The 20,234-nt window shown below is 43.2% G+C and overlaps 1 protein-coding gene across 4 annotated transcripts in view; it reads left to right on the forward strand.

The window, feature by feature from the left end:
* The window catches only part of LOC106566728 (nuclear receptor coactivator 3), a 110,876-nt gene that overhangs the window by 23,880 nt on the left and 66,762 nt on the right, over positions 1-20,234 (forward strand). Inside the window, exon 2 of one of the 4 annotated variants that reach the window (XM_082959917.1) lies at positions 1,092-1,227. The exons of the other annotated variants lie outside the window; for them this stretch is intronic. The gene's annotated coding sequence lies outside the window, so the exon portion shown is untranslated. The remainder of the gene's footprint in view (positions 1-1,091; positions 1,228-20,234) is intronic. 4 annotated transcript variants of the gene reach the window in all.

Raw genomic sequence — 20,234 nt, forward strand, 5'->3', positions numbered from 1 at the left:
GCCAAATACATTTAAACTCAGTTTTTCACAATTCCTGACATTTAATCCTTGTAAATATTCCCTGCCTTAGGTCAGTTAGGATCACCACTTTATTTTAAGAATGGGAAATGTCAGAATAATAGTAGAGAGAATGATTTATTTCAGCTTTTATTTCTTTCATCACATTTCCAGTGGGTCAGAAGTTTACATACACTCAATTAGTATTTGGTAGCATTGCCTTTAAATTGTTTAACTTGGGTCAAACGTTTCAGGTAGCCTTCCACAAGCTTCCCACAATAAGTAAGGTGAATTTTGGCCCATTCCTCCTGACAGTGCTGGTGTAACTGAGTCAGGTTTGTAGGCCTCCTTGCTCGCACACGCTTTTTCAGTTCTGCCCACAAGTTTTCTATGGGATTGAGGTCAGGGCTTTGTGATGGCCACTCCAATACCTTGACTTTGTTGTCCTTAAGCCATTTTGCCACAACTTCGGAAGTATGCTTGGGGTCATTGTCCATTTGGAAGACCCATTTGCGACCAAGCTTTAACTTCCTGAATGATGTCTTGAGATGTTGCTTCAATATATCTACATAATTTTCCTACCTCATGATGCCATCTATTTTGTGAAGTGCACCAGTCCCTGGCACCCCCACAACATGATGCTGCCACCCCCGTGCTTCACAGTTGGGATGGTGTTCTTCGGCTTGCAAGCCTCCCCCTTTTTCCTCCAAACATTATGATGGTCATTATGGCCAAACAGTTCTATTTATGTTTCATCAGACTAGAGGACATTTCTTCAAAAAGTATGATCTTTGTCCCCATGTGCAGTGGCTTTTGGGGACAAAGATGGTGGTTTTGGGGCAGTGGCTTCTTCCTTGCTGAGCGGCCTTTCAGGTTATCTCGATATAGTACTCGTTTTACTTTGGATATAGATACTTTTGTACCTGTTTCCTCCAGCATCTTCACAAGGTCCTTTGCTGTTGTTCTGGGATTGATTTGCACTTTTCGCACAAAAGTACGTTCATCTCTAGGAGACAGAACACGTCTCCTTTCTGAGCAGTATGACGGCTGCGTGGTCCCATGGTGTTTATACTTGCGTATTATTGTTTGTACAGATGAACGTGGTACCTTCAGGCATTTGGAAATTGCTCCCAAGGATGAACCAGACTTGTGGAGGTCTACAATCTGAGGTCTTGGCTGATTTCTTTAGATCTTCCCATAATGTCAAGCAAAGAGGCACTGAGTTTGAAGGTAGGTCTTGAAATTCATCCACAGATACACCTCCAATTGACTCAAATGATGTCAATTAGCCTATCAGAAGCTTCTAAAGCCATGACATAATTTTCTGGAATTTTCCAAGCTGTTTAAAGGCACAGTCAACTTAGTGTATGTAACCTTCTGACCCACTGGAATTGTGATACAGTGAATTATAAGTGAAATAATCTGTCTGTAAACAATTGTTTGAAAAATTACCTGTCATGCACAAAGTAGATGTCCTAACCGACTTGCCAAAACTATAGTTTGTTATCAATACATTTGTGGTGTGGTTGAAAAACAAGTTTTAATGACTCCAACCTAAGTGTATGTAAACTTCCGAATTCAACTGTACCTAGTAAGCTAACGTATCTAGCTAGCACTCCTGTCAGGTAGCTAGCTGCAGTTACCCATAGCTGGCCAGCTAGTTATATAGTTTGGCAAATTATTCCAATATATTTCAGAATTGCAAAAAATATGTTTATGAATCTAGCAACGTTTTATAGGCTTCTCACTACGAGACTAAGCCAATTTGCCAAAGCTAAAATCAATGTGTATATATACTGTATATATTTTTTTAGCAAGCTAGCTTCATACTTTTTTCTGACATGCCAAAAATGCAGCCTTGTTGATTAAATTTGACACTTCCCGGCCACCAGAGTTTGACTTGTGACTACAGTTTGCTTTGAATTGTGGGTCATATCAACTCATAAAGTTATACAAGCATAGCGAGTAGCTACCGAACATCATTTTTGGTGAGTGTGGACATTTTACTAGTGAATGTGAATAAGACAAATTGCGCAAATGTAACGGCTGTCGTCTGAAGAAAACCAAGATGCAGCGGAGGTTGTGTGTTCATCTTGATAATTTAATAAAAATGAACCACTACAAACAAAACACTTGATAGCAACGACAGCAAACAGTCCTGTCTGGTCCCAACTGAACAAAACAGAAAACAATCCCCCACAAAACCCAAAGGAAAAACCTGCTCCTTATGTGTGACTCCCAATCAGCAACAACGAACTTCAGCTGTGCCTGATTGGGAGTCACACACGGCCCAAAACAAAGAAATACAAAAAACCTAGAAAAAGAACATAGAATGCCCACCCAATGTAACACCCTGGCCTAACCAAAATAAAGAACAAAAAACCCCTCTCTGTGGTCAGGGCGTTACAGTACATTTTCTATCCACACAGTCAGGTGAGTGTGTGTTCCTTTGTGTGTTACTGTGTGTGTTTCTCAATTCAGATCCACTTAGTGGTGAGCCTGTGAGCGTCAGTGATATGTAGGGTGTTTCTATTGGTGCTGGCTGCCTCCTGTAGGGTGCATGGAGAGTTCAGCCTGGTGGATTGGCTCCTCACTAACCATAACACACTGTTTATTGGAGAGAACATTAATAAGGAAATGTGTAATTATTTTGCACTGTGAGACGTGTGCACGTGCGTACGATGGAGAGTCATAAAACCCCAAGCTGTCACCTCTTGAGCCCCATGGAGAAGGTATGGGGTTATTGGGGGGAACCAGAGTTTCACGTTTCTCCTCCGTTTATGGACTGTAAGGTTGTTAAAGGGGTCTGGAGAGAGGGGAGTATGTGTAAGGGGGCTCTGTTTTTTGTAAAATAGTGAGTCTCGTTTATGTGTTCAAGAGCCCCTTCACACACACACATTTTTGTAGGGATTGGCGCGGTGGTAAATGTTACCAGCTGCACCACAGCTAGCAAGTGGCTTCAACTCTGCCTGAACCTGGCTGTTAGCTGACCACGTCCTCCTCGCTTTAATGCACCCCCCTTCTGCCTCCCCATTTACAGGTATATCTCTTGTGTCATCAGGGAATGGAGAGGATAGGTTATGCAGGCTCCTACACGCCCATCCCCCCTCCTCAACCTTGTCTCCACCCCCGCCTCTCGTTGCCTTGGTGTCAACACTCAGAGCTATGATCCAACTGGCTCTCTCGTTCCCTCCCATTTGGATATTGTAGTGATGTCACACCCCAGCACAAGGTGCACCTGTGTAATGATCATGCTGTTTAAACAGCTTCTTAATATGCCATACCTGTCAGGTAGATGGATTATCTTGTCAAAGGAGAAATGCTCACTAATGTAAACACATTTGTGTACAAAATTTGAGAGGAATAAGCTTTTTGTGCGTATGGAACATTTCTGGGATCTTTTATTTCAGCTCATGAAACATGGGACCAACACTTACTGATAACAATTTGGTTTATGATTTATTAAGTGATTCAAAACACGTCATTCTGTTACCAAATCGGTAACAAAATAACCAAAAAATCTCTAACAGAATGATTGCAACTGAATTGGCTACAATGAATTCTGGTTCGGGTCCCCGTTTTTGACCTCGTGGGAGATCTTTCGAAGTGCCCTTAAGCAGGGCGTTGATCCTGGTTGCTTCTGTGGGTCGCTCTGGATGGGAGTCTTTTAGAGGACTGTATTTTAGATGCCTAATGTTAATGTTGAGCGGCTACACTGCAAGTAGATTGTATGTTTTATTATTCAGTAAAAAGTAAATAAAATAAAAACATTCATAGTAGTCACAAACCACATTTGGGTCACCTGCTACTGTCTTCCCATACACTGACATACTGTTATGTTCAGCTCATAACTGTTTTCTTTCTCTTTCTGTTGCGTGGTGCTCAAAGCAAGAGTTTGAAAACAGTCTGGACAACCCCTCTCTCTCTTTCTCCCTGTCTCTCTCTCTCCAGTTAATGTCACTTCTCCTGGCTCTTACTGACACTTATCCATGAGCCCCCTCTTTTTCCATTTACTGTAACCAGCCCTCTCACCCTCTGACACCGGACGTCCATGGACGTTGAAATTTGGTCAGTCCAAATATGAACCAGTCATAGCCGTCTGTTTCACAAGTTTGGACAGCACAGTATAGTAAAGAAAGGTAGAGTATAGGTCAGTACTGTACTGTAGAGTTTAGTACAGTAAAGCAGACTAGAGTACAGTATTGTACATTTACTGCACTTTCCTGAAATATACTATACTGTGCAGTGCTGTGGTGTACTGTGATGTCCAAACTTGTGAGACAGACGTCTATGATTGGTACAGATTTAGTCCAGTCCAGACCAACAAATTTGGTCTTGTTTGGGGGCAGAGGTCATCAGAAGAATGGCGCCGGAGGGGATGGCTGCCGTTTTTTTCCCATGAGTCTCCTGGTTGTGGCCGGCTGCAACAGAGCCTGGACTCGAACCAGGGTCTCTAGTGGGACAGCTAGCAACTGCAATCTTAGACCACTGCGCCACTCAGTAGGCCTTACCAAGAGAGTTGTTATCTATATTATTCGTAGCCAATTTACCACCACAAACCAATGCTGGCACTAAGACCGCACTAAACCAGCTGTATACGGCCATAAGCAAACAAGAAAATGCTCATCCAGATGCAGTGCTCCTAGTGGCCAGGACTTAAATGCAGGCACATGTGCAACCAGAGGAAAAAAAACTCTAGACCACCTTTACTCCACACACAGAGAATCATACAAAGCTCTCCCTCCATTTGGCAAATCTTACCATAATTCTATCCTCCTGATTCCTGCTTACAAGCAAAAACTAAAGCAGGAAGTACCAGTGACTCGCTCAATACGGAAGTGGTCAGATGACGCAGATGCTACGCTACAGGACTGTTTTGTTAGCACAGACTGGAATATGTTCCGGGATTCATCCAATGGCATTGAGGATTATACCACCTCAGTCATCGGCTTCATCAATAAGTGCATCGACGGCGTCGTCCCCACAGTGACCGTACGTACGTATCCCAACCAGAAGCCATGGATTACAGGCAACATCTGCATCGAGCTAATGGCTAGAGCTGCCGCTTTCAAGGAGTGGGACACTAATTTGGACGCTTATAAGAAATCTGTTACGCCCTCAGACGAACTATCAAACAAGCAAAGCGTCAATACAGGATTAAGATTGAGTCCTACTACACCGGCTCTGACGCTCGTTGGATGTGGCAGGGCTTGAAAACTATTACGGACTACAAAAAGAAACCCACCCACGAGCTGCCCAGTGACATGAGCCTACCAGACGAACTAAATGCCTTTTATGCATGCTTCGAGGCAAGCAACACTGAAGCATGCATGAGAGCACCAGCTGTTCAGACGACTGTGGGATAACGCTCTCGATAGCCGATGTGAGCAAGACCTTTAAACAGGTCAATATTCACAAAGCCGCGGGGCCAGACGGATTACCAGGACCTGTACTCAAAGCATGCGTGGACCAACTGGCAAGTGTCTTCACTGACATTTTCAACCTCTCCCTAACCGAGTCTGTAATACCTACATGTTTTAAGGAGACCACCATAATCCCTGTGTCCAAGGAAGCGAAGGTAAGCTGCCTAAATTATTACCGCCCCGTAGCACTCAGGTCGGTAGCCATAAAGTGCTTTGAAAGGCTGGTCATGGCTCACATTAACAGCATCATCCCGGATACCCTAGACCCACTCCAATTCGCATACCGCCCCAGAAGATCCACAGATGACGCAATCTCAATAGCACTCCACACTGCCCTTTTCCCACACCTATGTGAGAATGCTGTTCATTGACTACAGCTCAGCGTTCAATACCATAGTTCCCACAAAACTCATCACTAAGCTAAAGACCCTGGGACAAAACACCTCCCTCTGCAACTGGATCCTGGACTTCCTGACGGGCCATCCCCAGGTGGTAAGGGTAGGCAACAACACGTTTGCCACGCTGATCCTCAACACTGGCCCCTGCGTGCTTAGTCTCCTTCTGTACTCCCTGTTCACCCACGATTGCGTGGCCAAACACAATTCCAACACCATCATTAAGTTTGCTGACGACACAACAGTGGTTGGCCTGATTACAGACAACGATGAGACAGTCTATAGGGAGGAGGTCACAGACTTGGCAGTGTGGTGCCAAGACAACAACCTCTCCCTCAATGTGAGCAAGACAAACGAGCTGATCGTGGACTACAGGAAAAGGCGGGCCGAACAGGCCCCCTTTAACATCGACAAGGGCTGTAGTGGAGCGGGTAGACAGATTCAAGTTCCTTGGTGTCAACATTACCAACAAACTATCATGTTCAAAACACACCAAGACAGTCGTGAAGAGGGCACGACAACACCCTTTCCCCCGCAGGATACTGAAAAGATTTGGCATGGGTCCCCAGATCCTCAAAAAGTTCTACAGCTGCACCATCAAGAGCACCGCCTGGTATGGCAACTGCTCGGCATCTGACCGTAAGGAGGGTAGTTCATACAGCCCAGTACACTGGGGCCAAGATTCCTGCCATCCAGGACTTATATTCTAGGCGGTGTCAGAGGAAAGCCCCAAAAATGTTATTATTATTTTGAACATAAATAAGCCACACATGTCTATAAGCTGCAGGTGCCTACCGGTACATTGAAACAAATGAACTTTACACAGGCTTTAACGAAACACGGCTTGTAACAAAAATAAATAGGCTTTAACGAAACACGGCTTGTAACAAAAATAAATAGGCTTTAACAAAACACGGCTTGTAACAAAAATAAAAAATTAGCAGTAAGCTTTAGTTGTCTTTTTGCACTGAGTCAATTCCTCACGCTGCTGTTTCCAACGTCTTATCATCGACTCATTAAGACCAAGCTCCCGTGCAGCAGCTCTATTTCCTTTTCCAACAGCCAGATCAATCGCCTTCAACTTGAAAGCTGCATCATATGCATTTCTCCGTGTCTTTGCCATGATGAGGGTGACAAAATGACCACCGTAATCAGAATGATGGGAAGTTTGAGAGCGCTCGATTTAATCTAAACAGTAAACAAAAAAGTTGTTTGACCTTAACCCGTTCGGCAATTTCATTGGTCTAATGAAAGCTTCATGCCGCCAAAAAACTGAGCACGTCACAGAATGTGTTTTTTTGAAAAAAAAAAAAATTGAAAGCGGGAAAAATCCATATATTAGCCACGTCATTGTTTAAGCCGCGAGGTTCAAAGCGTGGGAAAAAAGTTGCGACTTATAGTCCGGAATTTACGGTAATCAAATGGCTATTTACTTTGACATTTATTTTTACACTGCTGCTACTAGCTGTTTATTATCTATTCATAGTCGGGGCGGCAGGTAGCCTAGTGGTTAGCAGTGGTTGTCAATCCAGGTCAGCCAAAGGGGTGTACATTTTTGTTTTTTCCCTAGCACTACACACCTGATTCAAATCATCAAAGCCTTTTGATGAGTTGATCATTTGAGTCAGCTGTGTAGTGCTACGGCAAAAACAAAAATGTGCAGCGCTTTGGGTCCCCAGGACCAGGATTGAGAAACAGTAGATAAAAAGGTTTGGGCCAGTAACCGAAAGGATGGAATCTTTGAGCTGACAAGGTAAAAATCTGTCGTTCTGCCCCTGAACAAATCTGTCGTTCTGCTCCACTGTTCCCGGTAGGCCGTCATTGTAAGAATTTGTTCTTAACTGAATTTGTTCTTAACTGACTTTCCTAGTTAAATAAAAAAAATTGAAGTATTTTACCCCTACCTACATGTACAAATTACCTCGACTAACCTGTAACCCCGCACATTGACTCAGTACCGGTACCCCCTGTATATAGCCTCGTTATTGTTATTTTATTGTATTACTTTTGAATATTTTTTACTTTAGTTTATTTGGTAAGTATTTTCTTAACACTTTCTTGAACTGCATTGTTGGTTAAGGGCTTGTAAGTAAGCATTTCATGGTAAGGTCAACAGCTGTTGTATTCGGCGCATGTGACAAATAAAGTTTGATTTGATTTCAATAATTGCCATTGTGTAGAATAATACCCAAGCATACAAAGGAGGATATATAATTGTTCTACCTTTGTGTACCTAACCAGGATACATCGCCATGAAGAGAGCGACATTCATATTTATGCATTTCTGTATAGTACAGATCAGGGTCCCATGTTGTCATTCTGTTACCTGGTGTTAATCCACTTCACTTACTGTAGTTCAATAACCAAAATAGATAACCAATAACCAAAATGTTATATCATAGCTGACACCCCATTCTTTCTGCAGACATATTTGAGTCTTAATTCGGAGTAGATATTTTCTCTCATAAAAAAATGAGTGAGATTATACCGTTATACGGAACCCAAACCGGCTGCACGCGTGCGTCATCATGCATACATTTGTTTTGTCCCCCTACACCAAACGCGATCACGACACACAGGTTAAAATATCAAAACAAACTCTGAACCAATGACATTAATTTGGGGACAGGTCGAAAAGCATTAAACATGTATGGCAATTTAGCTAGTTAGCTTGCACTTGCTAGCTAATTTGTCCTATTTAGCTAGCTAATTTGTCCTGGGATATAAACATTGAGTTGTTATTTTACCTGAAATGCACAAGGTCCTCTACTTCGACAATTAATCCACACATAAAACGGCCAACCGAATCGTTTCTAGTCATCTCTCCTCCTTCCAGGCTTTTTCATCTTTGAACTTATATGGTTATTGGCATCTACACTTTCATAGTATTACCACGACAACCGGCAAAACATTTCGTCTTCAATCACCCACGTGGGTATAACCAATGAGGAGATGGCACGTGGGTACCTGCTTCTATAAACCAATGAGGAGATGGGAGAGGCAGGACTTTCAGGCGATCTGCATCAGAAATAGAAAGGAGTTCTATTTTAGCACTTGGCAACGCAGATGCTCGTTGGCACGCGCAGGCAGTGTGGGTGCAATAATTGAATAACATGGATTTCAAAATTTATTTTGCGACACTCGCGCACGCGACGTGTCCGGTCTGGTCAGCATGTTATTCTTTTACCAAAATTGACATCTGCACTGTTCTTCTGGTAAATGTGTTTTTCTCAGATTTTCAGATGAAATTGTTCAAATTAAACCTTTGGGTTGTATGGTTTGTTTAACTTTGCAATCACTTTTAATTTATTTATTTAAACATTAAATGCATTATTAAATAATGACATTAAAATGATTTTAGAGCTTCCCTCAGCCATCACCTGCATTTTTTCTGAGTGACAGTGAGTTGAATGCTGTAACACAGAATAAAACGATATTATTTGATAACCTTCTTTTTCATTCCTTATACCCTGACGAAGACAGCTTGTGTGTTGAAACGTTGGATATTAGGTTATTAAAATATTGCATCTGAGCTCCTAGAGTGTGCGGCTCTCCTTTAATTTTTCAAGTGTTCTACTCCGCAAGCCAGCACCTCGCCTAAATAGGTGTGTTTCTTTCGCCTCTAGATCATTCCTTAAAGTCATCATCACATCACTGCTCAGGCAGTAGCAGACAACCATCTAACGTTATCTCTGTGCTCCCTATTGAACGAGTCATCGTGTTTAGCTAGGCTAGTAGTAGCTAGCTGGCTGACAAAATAATTTTACTAGCTCTTCAAAGTAGATAAGGCATGCTTTCAAGACTGCTTATTACCAACTACTTAAACTATCAGTCGGGTAGAGCTATCTCACGAAATGTTTATTCCTCTCGTCGTTGTGTTGTCATTCTTCTCTCAAGCGGTTTCATATGGTCTGTGTGTGTATCTGCCCCTGTCCGTGGCTGGAAAGTACAGGTTCAATGGATTATGGTCATTGTAGTTAATTACCACATTTCTGCGCTGAACTAGGTTGAATATTTGCCTAATGAAAACTACAACTACTACAGCCCAGCGTCCCACATAGTGCTTGACTTAATTTCTCTCGTGAATAATTTGATTTCTCTCTAGAGAAATGGAGCGTTGAGCTCTACAAGAACAAAAAAATAACTAAATGGAATTCAAGTAATTGAACCGACGTCGGTCATTTCATTGAATCGCTCAAAGTGAACAATCAGTCTCGGTGCCATTCTGTTACAGTGGAATTGCCCCTATCCAAGACGTCTTGGGAGTCTGTGTGTCTCCATGTTGGTGAGTGTTCCTGTGTAGTCTACCTGACTGTGGACCTGATGTCCAGGAATTCATATCATCCTCAGTGCTCTCCTGCCTTATGCTAAACAAGTAAACCAACCTGCCTGTCAGACAGCTAACACTATGCTAACCAAGTAAACTAACCTGCCTCAGGCAGCTAACACTATGCTAACCAAGTAAACCACCCTGCCTCTCAACTGTCACAGTACTGGCTGGTGGGCTTGGTGAAGGCTGGGTGGCCCAGGTGAAATGGGCTGTGGAGAATGCTGATTTGCCTTCCACAAGACCATGCAGCTATATGAGAGGGGGAAATGGACATAGGGAAGAACCATGTCACTTCTACTGCTACTACTGACACACACACTCACATTCACACAATCACACATAAACACACACAATCACACATAAACACACACAATCACACATAAACACACACAATCACACATAAATACACACAATAACACACACACTTATGTTAGCAGGAAAATAAATCATTTGTCACTCACACTTGTGTGACAGGTCTCCAGAAAGCCCTTATGGAGAGTATGTGCTAGCCCAGCACGATCTCACTCCCTCTTTCTCACACTGGGCTAAAAATAACTCCATCTCTTCACTGGTCTGAGAGAGAGCGAGAGAAAGGGGGAGTGAGACGGGGGATAAAGAGACAAGGATGGTGAAACAAAGGGAGAAGAGAAGTATGAAGAAGAGCGGGAGAGGATGGAGAGAGAGAGGGGGAGGACAGAGGAGCGAGAGAAGACCGAGGGAAAAGGAGTGAGCAGAGGGATCAAGAGCGAATGAGAGCTGAGGGCAGAGAGAGAGTAGAAGGCAAAAAAAGAGAGCCAGATGAGAGATCAGAGGGAGAAGGAACAGAAAGAGTACAGAGGAGGGGGGGAAGGGGACCAGAGGTCCACAGAAAATAACAGAACTCATCTATAATTCACCTGACCTTTAGTTCTGGTCACTGGTGTTTAGCCTGAAACCTGGGCCTTCCAGCCAATGGATAGCTCTGCTTGGTCACAGAGATCTGCTGCTCAGTGTATTGTCCTCTTTGGACTGCTAATGCTTTGACTGTAGAAATAGGCTGCATAAAGCAATCATCTATGGAGTCTGTGTGTCTTCGTGTTGGTGTGTGTTCCTGTGCAGCCTGCCTGACTGTGGACCTGATGTCCAGGAAGTAATATCATCCTCAGTGCTCTCCTGCCTTATGCTAAACAAGTAAACCAACCTGCCTGTGACAAAGATGAAAATAACCCTTAGAAATTTAGAAAGAGGGAAGATCTAAATATGCCACTACTAGCATGAGTTGCTAATATGACGAGGATAGTGCCTTTGGCTACTGGACAATGAAAGAAAGTTGATTTAAAAACAAATAGAACATGAGATAAAGGTTTCAAATGGCATATGGAAGTCTTTATAAAATAATTGCCTGCATGTTTGGTTGGATTTTGGCTAAGCTACTTTGAAGCAAGTTAAGACATGCCTCATAATATGTAGTAAAACGTTCAGGTTTCAAACAATGAAGTATTTGTTTTCAAAATGCATACTGCCTCCAGCTCATTGCAAAGTGGTGTATGGCGTACTGAAGCCTGCCTAGTTGCCTATGCACTTGAATGGCGAATGGGAATCACGCTTCAATTACCAGTTGAGAAATAAAAATAGTAGCTCTTTTTAATCGTGGCCATTGTTTTTTACACGTGATTGCCTTAAGAATTGTTGCGCAATGATTGGGCAAATTAAAGCACGTTTCACTCCAGCAGCAACAAACAGCTGTTTGAGCTGTATCAGCAGCGCTTGCCCTATATCAGCTGATATTTCAATCAACGAATAGGCTAAAATGCATTATTTCGCAATGGGATTTTTAAAATTCTCCTGGACAATTGGCCGACGGCAATTTTATTTATCGACTTTTCATTTTTTTGGGAGGGGGGGCAAAAGCCGCCTATTATCGGCTAAGGGAAACCCTGGCACAGAGGTTTATTGAATAGGAATGTGGGAAATTCCATTGGTAACAGAATGATGCTGAGACTTTATAATGGATGTCAAACAAAACACAATAATTGCAAAGTTAAACATACCATACAACTCTATGCACAAGGACTACTTTTAAAGGTTGACTTTGGGTAAAAATGCAAAAATAACAGCTTTAAGCTGTATAACTGATCAATGCACCATCATACCAGGTCATTTAATGCTTAAAACCCCCCAAATGGACGAATAACATATTTGGCTACAGATGTGCCATTTCTTACCAATATCTTATCTGAGTCTCTGCATCATTCTGTTGTGGAATTGTCCATGTGTGTTTGGTACTTTATGTCCCCATACCTGTTGATACACTGGTCTGTAAGTGTCGTCATTGACCCCTTCCATCTTTGTGATTGGATTTGACCCTAATTCATGGCTGGTCTGATTTTGTCCTTTGTCCTGTCATGGTTACGCTGCACAGGGATATCACAGCACACAGCCACTCAGTCCTCACATCAAACACTACTTGTCGGAGTAAAAGTTTGTGTGTGTGTGTGTGTTCAGGGTTTCTTGTTGCTGACAGAACAAAGCCAAGGCGCAAGGCACAGGGTGAGGGACACCATGGTGCTAATTTTCCACAAGTGACTCTCTGTGCTTTAATCTGCTTTGCTTGGAGGAGAGAGGGGGGAGGGAATGGAGGGGGAGGGAGGAGAGAAAGGAAGGAAAGCAAAGAAAGCAGAGAAGGAGCCATTGGTTTTAGGGCTATAGGAGTAGGGAAGCGGCTTGGAGTCTGAAGTTAGAAGGGACAGGAAGAATCGGTGATGCAGTTGACATTGTTAAAATTAAAGTGTTTTTCAAACAGGCCATTTAGCGTGTAACCCTAGCCGAGAGGTAATTCTAGCCCCTCTCTCTCTGTCCCTCAGGGTAGCAAGGTGCCAAACACCCCTTTATTTTGGCAGCTAGAGGTGGGGCTGCTCAGGCATGTCTTTCAATGAAGCGTTCAGATTTTGAAGTGCTGTGTGTGTGCGCGCACTTGAATGTTTGGCGATATTACGTGTTCATATTCAAGATCAAAAACCTGTTCAAAAGCACAACACACACTGGTCAAGGGACTTTGGGTTAGTGTTGGTTTTTAGGTGAGTAGTGACAACACACCCACCTTTACACACTTTAATTTGTATCTGCTCGGACTGAGACCACCGTCACCCTACCTCCCTCCTTCCTTCTCTCCTGAACTCAACACTGGTACACATCATGCACACACAGTAGAGCGAGAGCAATTACGTGGCGGACATATGAAATCAAATTTTATTCATAAACAACTGGTGTGGACTAAAGGCTACCAAATGCTAGCGCCTAGCCGAACTTGGCTAGCCGAACCGAAAGCACACTCCCTTAAAAGACATTTGCTTGAAATACGAGAAAAAAACAGCAATAGTACTGTTCATCCATTTTGAGATGCCGAATCCAGTATACGCTTCGTCAGAATTAATCTAAAATAACTCAAGGAGATCTTAGCGGTGCAGTTTTACATCGGACTAAGATGTTTGGTGCAGTATTTCTCAATAAAAAAATGTGCAGGAAAACAAGTCGTCTCGTTGAATGACAACAAAGACTATTGAAGAATCCCTACTGTTGACCAATCACCGATGAAGGGGCGTTAACTTCGGCTTGCCTCTAGAAATGTTTTTGTGTGCTCGAACAGCCCCCAAAAACCTCAGCGACGTCCAAAACGAACAAAAACCTCACTAAATGTAAATATTATATATATATGCCCAAACTTATCCGAAATGTTTCAGCTGGATAGCATGCGGACGCCTTAATAGTAAAGTTCTTACTTACTTCCAACAATGCAGAGAGAAAAAAAGATAAATAAAAGAAAAATATTTAAAAAATAACCCAAGGAATAAATATCATGATGAGTAACAATAACATTGCTATATACACAGGGTACCAGTACCGAGTTTATGTGCAGGGGTATGAGGTAATTGAGATAGATACAGTGCATTTGGAAAGTATCCCTTTTTCCACATTATGTTACGTTACAGCCTTATTCTAAAGTAGATTTACTGACATTATTTTCCTCATCAATCTACATACAATACCCCATAATGACAAAGCGAAAACAGGTTTTTAGACATTTTAGCAAATTTATTAAAAACAAAAAACAGAAATACCTTATTTACATAAGTATTCAGACCCTTTGCTATGAGACTCGAAATTGAGCTCAGGTGCATCCTGTTTCCATTGATCATCCTTCAGATGTTTCTACATTTTGATTTCAAGTCAATTGATTGGAGATGATTTGGAAAGGTACACACCTGTCTATATAAGGTCTCACAGTTGACAGTGCATGTCAGAGCAAAAAATCAAGCCATGAGGTCGAAGGAATTGTCTGTAGAGCTCCGAGGCACAGATCTGGGGAAGGGTACCAAAACAATTCTGCAGCATTTTCTTTGCTTTGCCATTATGGGGTATTGTGGGATATCTTTTATTTTTTTTGTATACATTTTAGAATAAAGCTGTAACGTAACAAAATTTGGAAAAAGTCAAGGGGTCTGATTACATTCCAAATGCACTGTATGTACATATAAGTAGGGATAAAGTGACTAGGCAACAGGGTAGATAATAAACAGTAACAGCAGCGTATGTGAAGAGTCAAAAGAGTTGAAAAAACGTCAATGCAAATAGCACGGGAAGCTATTTAGCATCTTATGGCTTGGGGGTAGAAGCTGTTCAGGGTCCTGTTTGTTCCAGACTTGGTGAAACCTTAACACTTGCCGTGCGGTAGCAGCTAAAACAGTCTATGACTTCGCTGGAGTCTTTGATTATTTTTAGGGCCTTCGTCTGACACCGCCTGGTATAGAGGTCCTGGATGGCAGGGAGCTCGGCCCCTCTGTAGGTCCTTTTGGTCAGATGCCAAGCAGTTACCATACCAAGCAGTGATGCAGCCAGTCCACTACAGCCCTGTCGATATGGATGGGGGCGTGCTTGGCCCTCTGTTTCCTGTAGTCCATGATCAGCTCCTTTTTCTTGCTGATGTTGAGGGAGAGGTTGTTGTCTTGGCACCACACTGCCAGGTCACATACATTTGATACTGCCATCCCATATTGTTTATGAAAATGTATAACACTCCAAAATATACCGTAACCCTAAAGATCTTTATTTATTAAATGCATTTAAATGCATTTATGTTAGGCTGTCTCATCGTAGTTGGTGATCAGGCCTACCACTGTCACGTCGTCTCCCTACATAATTATGAGTGATGAGAGGGTGTTTCAGACATCATTTAGCACTATAGCTGTATTATAATATATTTTTTTTAATACATTTTTTTTATGGAGTCATGTTTACCAGTTTCCTGTGTGTATCAAGAATGGTCCACCACCCAAAGAACATCTTGACACAACTGTGGGAAACATTGGAGTCAACATGGGCCAGCATCCCCGTGGAACGCTTTCGACAGATTGTAGAGTCCACGAGGCAGTGTTGTTCAGTACAGTACAAATTGGTGATCGATTCGGCTATAACGGGGCTTGCTAGTACCACTACAAACCAAGCTAGCCAAGTTTAGCTAGCTAGCTGTGTTTGCTATACCTAAAATGTACTGTAGTCTAACATTATCTCTAGCTAGATAACTAGCCTAGCTAGCCTTAGTGCCTCTCATTAGGAGAATAATACTTTTTTTGATGAGGGCGAAGAATAAAGGAATGACTTTGGCTTGATGACTTCAAATCAAATCAAACTGTATTTGTCACATGCGCTGAATACAACAGGTGTAGACCTTACAGTGAAATGCTTACTTACAAGCTCTTAACCAACAATGCAGTTTTAAGAAAAATAACTGTTAAGTAAAAAATTGAAAAAAAGTAACAGATAATTAAATAGCAGCAGTAAAATAACAATAGCGAGGCTATGTACAGGGGGTACCGGAACAGAGTCAATGTGCGGGGGCACTGATTAGTCAAGGTAATTGAGGTAATATGTACATGTAGGTAGAGTTATTAAAGTGACTATGTATAGATAATAAACAGAGAGTAGCAGCAGCGTAAAAGAGGGGTCTGGGTAGCCCTTTGATGAACTGTTCGGGAATCTTATGGCTTGGGGGTAGAAGCTGATAAGAAGGCTTTTGGACCTAGACTTGCCACTCCGGTATCGCTTGCCGTGCTGTAGTAGAGAGAACAGTCTATCACTAGGGTGGCTGGAGTCTTTGACAATTTTTAGGGCCGTCCTCTGACACCGCCTGGTATAGAGGTCCTGGATGGCAGGAAGCTGGTCCCCAGTGATGTACTGGGCCGTACGCACTACTCTCTGTAGTGCCTTGCGGTCGGAGGCCGAGCAGTTGCCTACCAGGCAGTGATGCAACCTGTCAGGATGCTCTCGGTCCTTTTGAGGATCTGAGGACCCATGCCAAATCTTTTCAATCTCCTGAGGGGGAATAGGCTTTGTCATGCCCTCTTCACGACTGTCTTAGTGTGTTTGGACCATGATAGTTTGTTGGTGATGTAGACACCAAGGAACTTGAAGCTATCAACCTGCTCCACTACAGCCCCGTCAATGAGAATGCGGGTGTGCTTGGTCCTTCTTTTCCTGTAGTCCACAATCATCTCCTTTGTCTTGATCACGTTGAGAGAGGTTGTTGTCCTGGCACCACACGGCTAGGTCTCTGACCTCCTCCCTATAGGCTGTCTCATCGTTGTCGGTGATCAGATGGTAGTGTTGGAGTCGTGCCTGGCCATGCAGTCGTGAGTGAACATGGAGTACAGGAGGGGACTGAGCACGCACCCCTGAGAGGCCCCTGTGTTGAGGATCAGCGTGGCAGATGTGTTATTACCTACCCTTACCACCTGGGGAGCGGCCCATCAGGAAGTCCAGGATCCAGTTGCAGAGGGAGGTGTTTAGTCCCAGGGTTCTTAGCTTAGTGATGAGCTTTGAGGGCGCTGTTCCTTTGGCACACATACACTATCAATGGATTAAAGCAATCACTCCCCTATTCGTCACTTCCTGTTGAATGCGGAACGGGAAGGGCTCGGTTTTGTTTGCTTGAAAAATGTGTTGTTTTAAAGTGTATTGGAATGTTATTGGTAGCTATCTAGCTTCTTAGTTTGGATCCCGCGACACAGTTGGCATCAGTTGCTGGGACTGCTTGTCTCTTTCCAGTGATCCTGCTGACCAAGGACGGGTCTGAGGAGCAATTTGGCGTCGCAGCTAGCCTAGCTGCCAGCTAGCTACATATCAAGCTAGCAAGGTTTTTTTGAACGCATCCCGCAATGCGGTTAGCCATTGTGGCTGGGACCGTGGATTGTCCCGGGTTTGTGGCTGCCTAGATCCCAGCTGTTTGTTGTTTTCAATTTTCTCAGTGACCTGCCATGTCTGGAACTGCGAGGAGTAACAGCGTAACCTACATTGCTAGCTACCATGACGAAGATCAAAGCCAGCAGGAGTCCCGTTGAGGACAGTGGTGTTTCTCTATCACACGTGAAGGATCTTTTAAACAAACAAAAAGAGACCCACAAGCAGTTGTTACAACAACGAGAAAATAGCTTGTTTTGTCCAAATACTTGTGTATTCTACTAATAAAAGAATGGACGACCTGACCAGAGATCTCTGAGAAATTGAAGATGGACCACAGGAAGATTGAGGTGGAGGGTGTCCACAGGACTGGAAAACCCACCTCTGGACCAGGTGATAGGCCCAGGCTGATAGTGGTCAAGTTCCTGAGCTTCAAGGACAAGGTGGCGGTTCTGGAAAGTGCCAAGAACTTGAGATGAAGGTATATCCTCCTCAATGAGGACTATCTTGAAGCTGTGCGCCAGAAGAGGAAAGAACTGATCCCAGCCATGAAAGCTGCCAGAGTGCGTGGGGACATTGCGTACATTCGCTATGACAGGCTCATTGTCCACCCTCCCTCCCAGAAGCCTGGAAGGGATCAGAGAGCCAAGCCTATGGGTTCGTAGCCTCACACACACACACACACACACACACACACACACACACACACACACACACACACACACACACACACACACACACACACACACACTCACACACACACACACACACACACACACACACACACACACCAATTGATTAATGAATGCTGAATGTATATTTTTTCTCTTGCTTTGTCTGCTCTTTTCAGTATTATGTCTCTCTCAGATAAGCTACCCAGGAAAGGGCTGAAAATAGCCCATATTAATATATATGTACAGTGAGGGATAAAAGTATTTGATCCCCTGCTGATTTTGTACGTTGGCCCACTGACAAAGAAATGATCAGTCTATCACTTCAATGGTAGGTTTATTTGAACAGTGAGAGACAGAATAACAACAAAAAATCCAGAAAAACACATGTCAAAAATGTTATAAATTGATTTGCATTTTAATGAGGGAAATAAGTATTTGACCCCTCTGCAAAACATGACTTAGTTCTTGGTGGCAAAACCCTTGTTGGCAATCACAGTCAGACGTTTCTTGTAGTTGGCCACCAGGTTTGCGCACATCTCAGGAGGGATTTTGTCCCACTCCTCTTTGCAGATCTTCTCCAAGTCCTTAAGGTTTCGAGGCTGATGTTTGGCAACTCGAACCTTCAGCTCCCTCCACAGATTTTCTATGGGATTAAGGTCTGGAGACTGGCTAGGCCACTCCAGGACCTTAATGTGCTTCTTCTTGAGCCACTCCTTTGTTGCCTTGGCTGTGTGTTTTGGGTCATTGTCATGCTGGAATACCCATCCACGACCCATTTTCAATGCCCTGGCTGAGGGAAGGAGGCTCTCACCCAAGATTTGACGGTACATGGCCCCGTCCATCGTCCCTTTGATGCGGAGAAGTTGTCCTGTCCCCTTAGCAGAAAAACACCCCCAAAGCATAATGTTTCCACCTCCTTGTTTGACGGTGGGGATGGTGTTCTTGGGGTCATAGGCAGCATCCCTCCTCCAAACACAGAGGGTTGAGTTGATGCCAAATAGCTCCATTTTGGTCTCATCTGACCACAACACTTTCACCCAGATGTCCTCTGAATCATTCAGATGTTCATTGGCAAACTTCAGACGGGCATATATATGTGCTTTCTTGAGCAGGGGGACCTTGCGGGCGCTGCAGGATTTCAGTCCTTCACGGTGTAGTGTGTTACCAATTGTTTTCTTGGTGACTATGGTCCCAGCTGCCTTGAGATCATTGACAAGATCCTCCCGTGTAGTTCTGGGCTGATTCCTCACCGTTCTCATGATCATTGCATCTCCACGAGGTGAGATCTTGCATGGAGCCCTAGGCCGAGGGAGATTGACAATTCTTTTGTGTTTGTTCCATTTGCGAATAATCGCACCAACTGTTATCACCTTCTCACCAAGCTCCTTGGCGATGGTCTTGTAGCCCATTCCAGCCTTGTGTAGGTCTACAATCTTGTCCCTGACATCCTTGGAGAGCTCTTTGGTCTTGGCCATTGTGGAGAGTTTGGAATCTGAATGATTGATTGCTTCTGTGGACAGGTGTCTTTTATACAGATAACAAACTGAGATTAGGAGCACTCCCTTTAAGAGTGTGCTCCTAATCTCAGCTCGTTACCTGTATAAAAGACACCTGGGAGACAGAACTCTTTCTGATTGAGAGGGGGTCAAATACTTCTTTCCCTCATTAAAATGCAAATGAATTTATAACATTTTCGACATGCGTTTTTCTGGATTTTTTGTTGTTGTTATTCTGTCTCTCATTGTTCAAATAAACCTACCATTAAAATTATAGACTGATCATTTCAGTGGGCAAACTTACAAAATCAGCAGGGGATCAAATACTTTTTTCCCTCACTGTAGCCTTAGAAATAAGGTTCATTAAATCAATAACTTGCTAACATCAGATAACATTCATATATTAGCCATTTCTGAGACTCACTTAGATCATTAATTTGGTGATACATCAGTAGCAATACAAGGATATAACATCTATAGAAGAGACAGAAATGCTTATGGGGGAGGTGTTGCGGTATATATTCAGAGCCATATCCCTGTAATGCTCAGAGAAGATCTTATGTCAAGTGTTATTGAGGTCTTGTGGTTGCAGGTTCACCTGGCACATCTAAAGCCTTTTCTTTTGGGGTGTTGCTATAGGCCACCAAGTGCTAACAGTCAGTATCTAAATAATATGTGTGAAATGCTTGATAGTGTATGTGATGTAA

The sequence above is a fragment of the Salmo salar genome, chromosome 13 (assembly GCF_965601325.2).
Source record: "Salmo salar chromosome 13, fSalSal1, whole genome shotgun sequence".
NCBI lineage: Eukaryota > Metazoa > Chordata > Actinopteri > Salmoniformes > Salmonidae > Salmo > Salmo salar.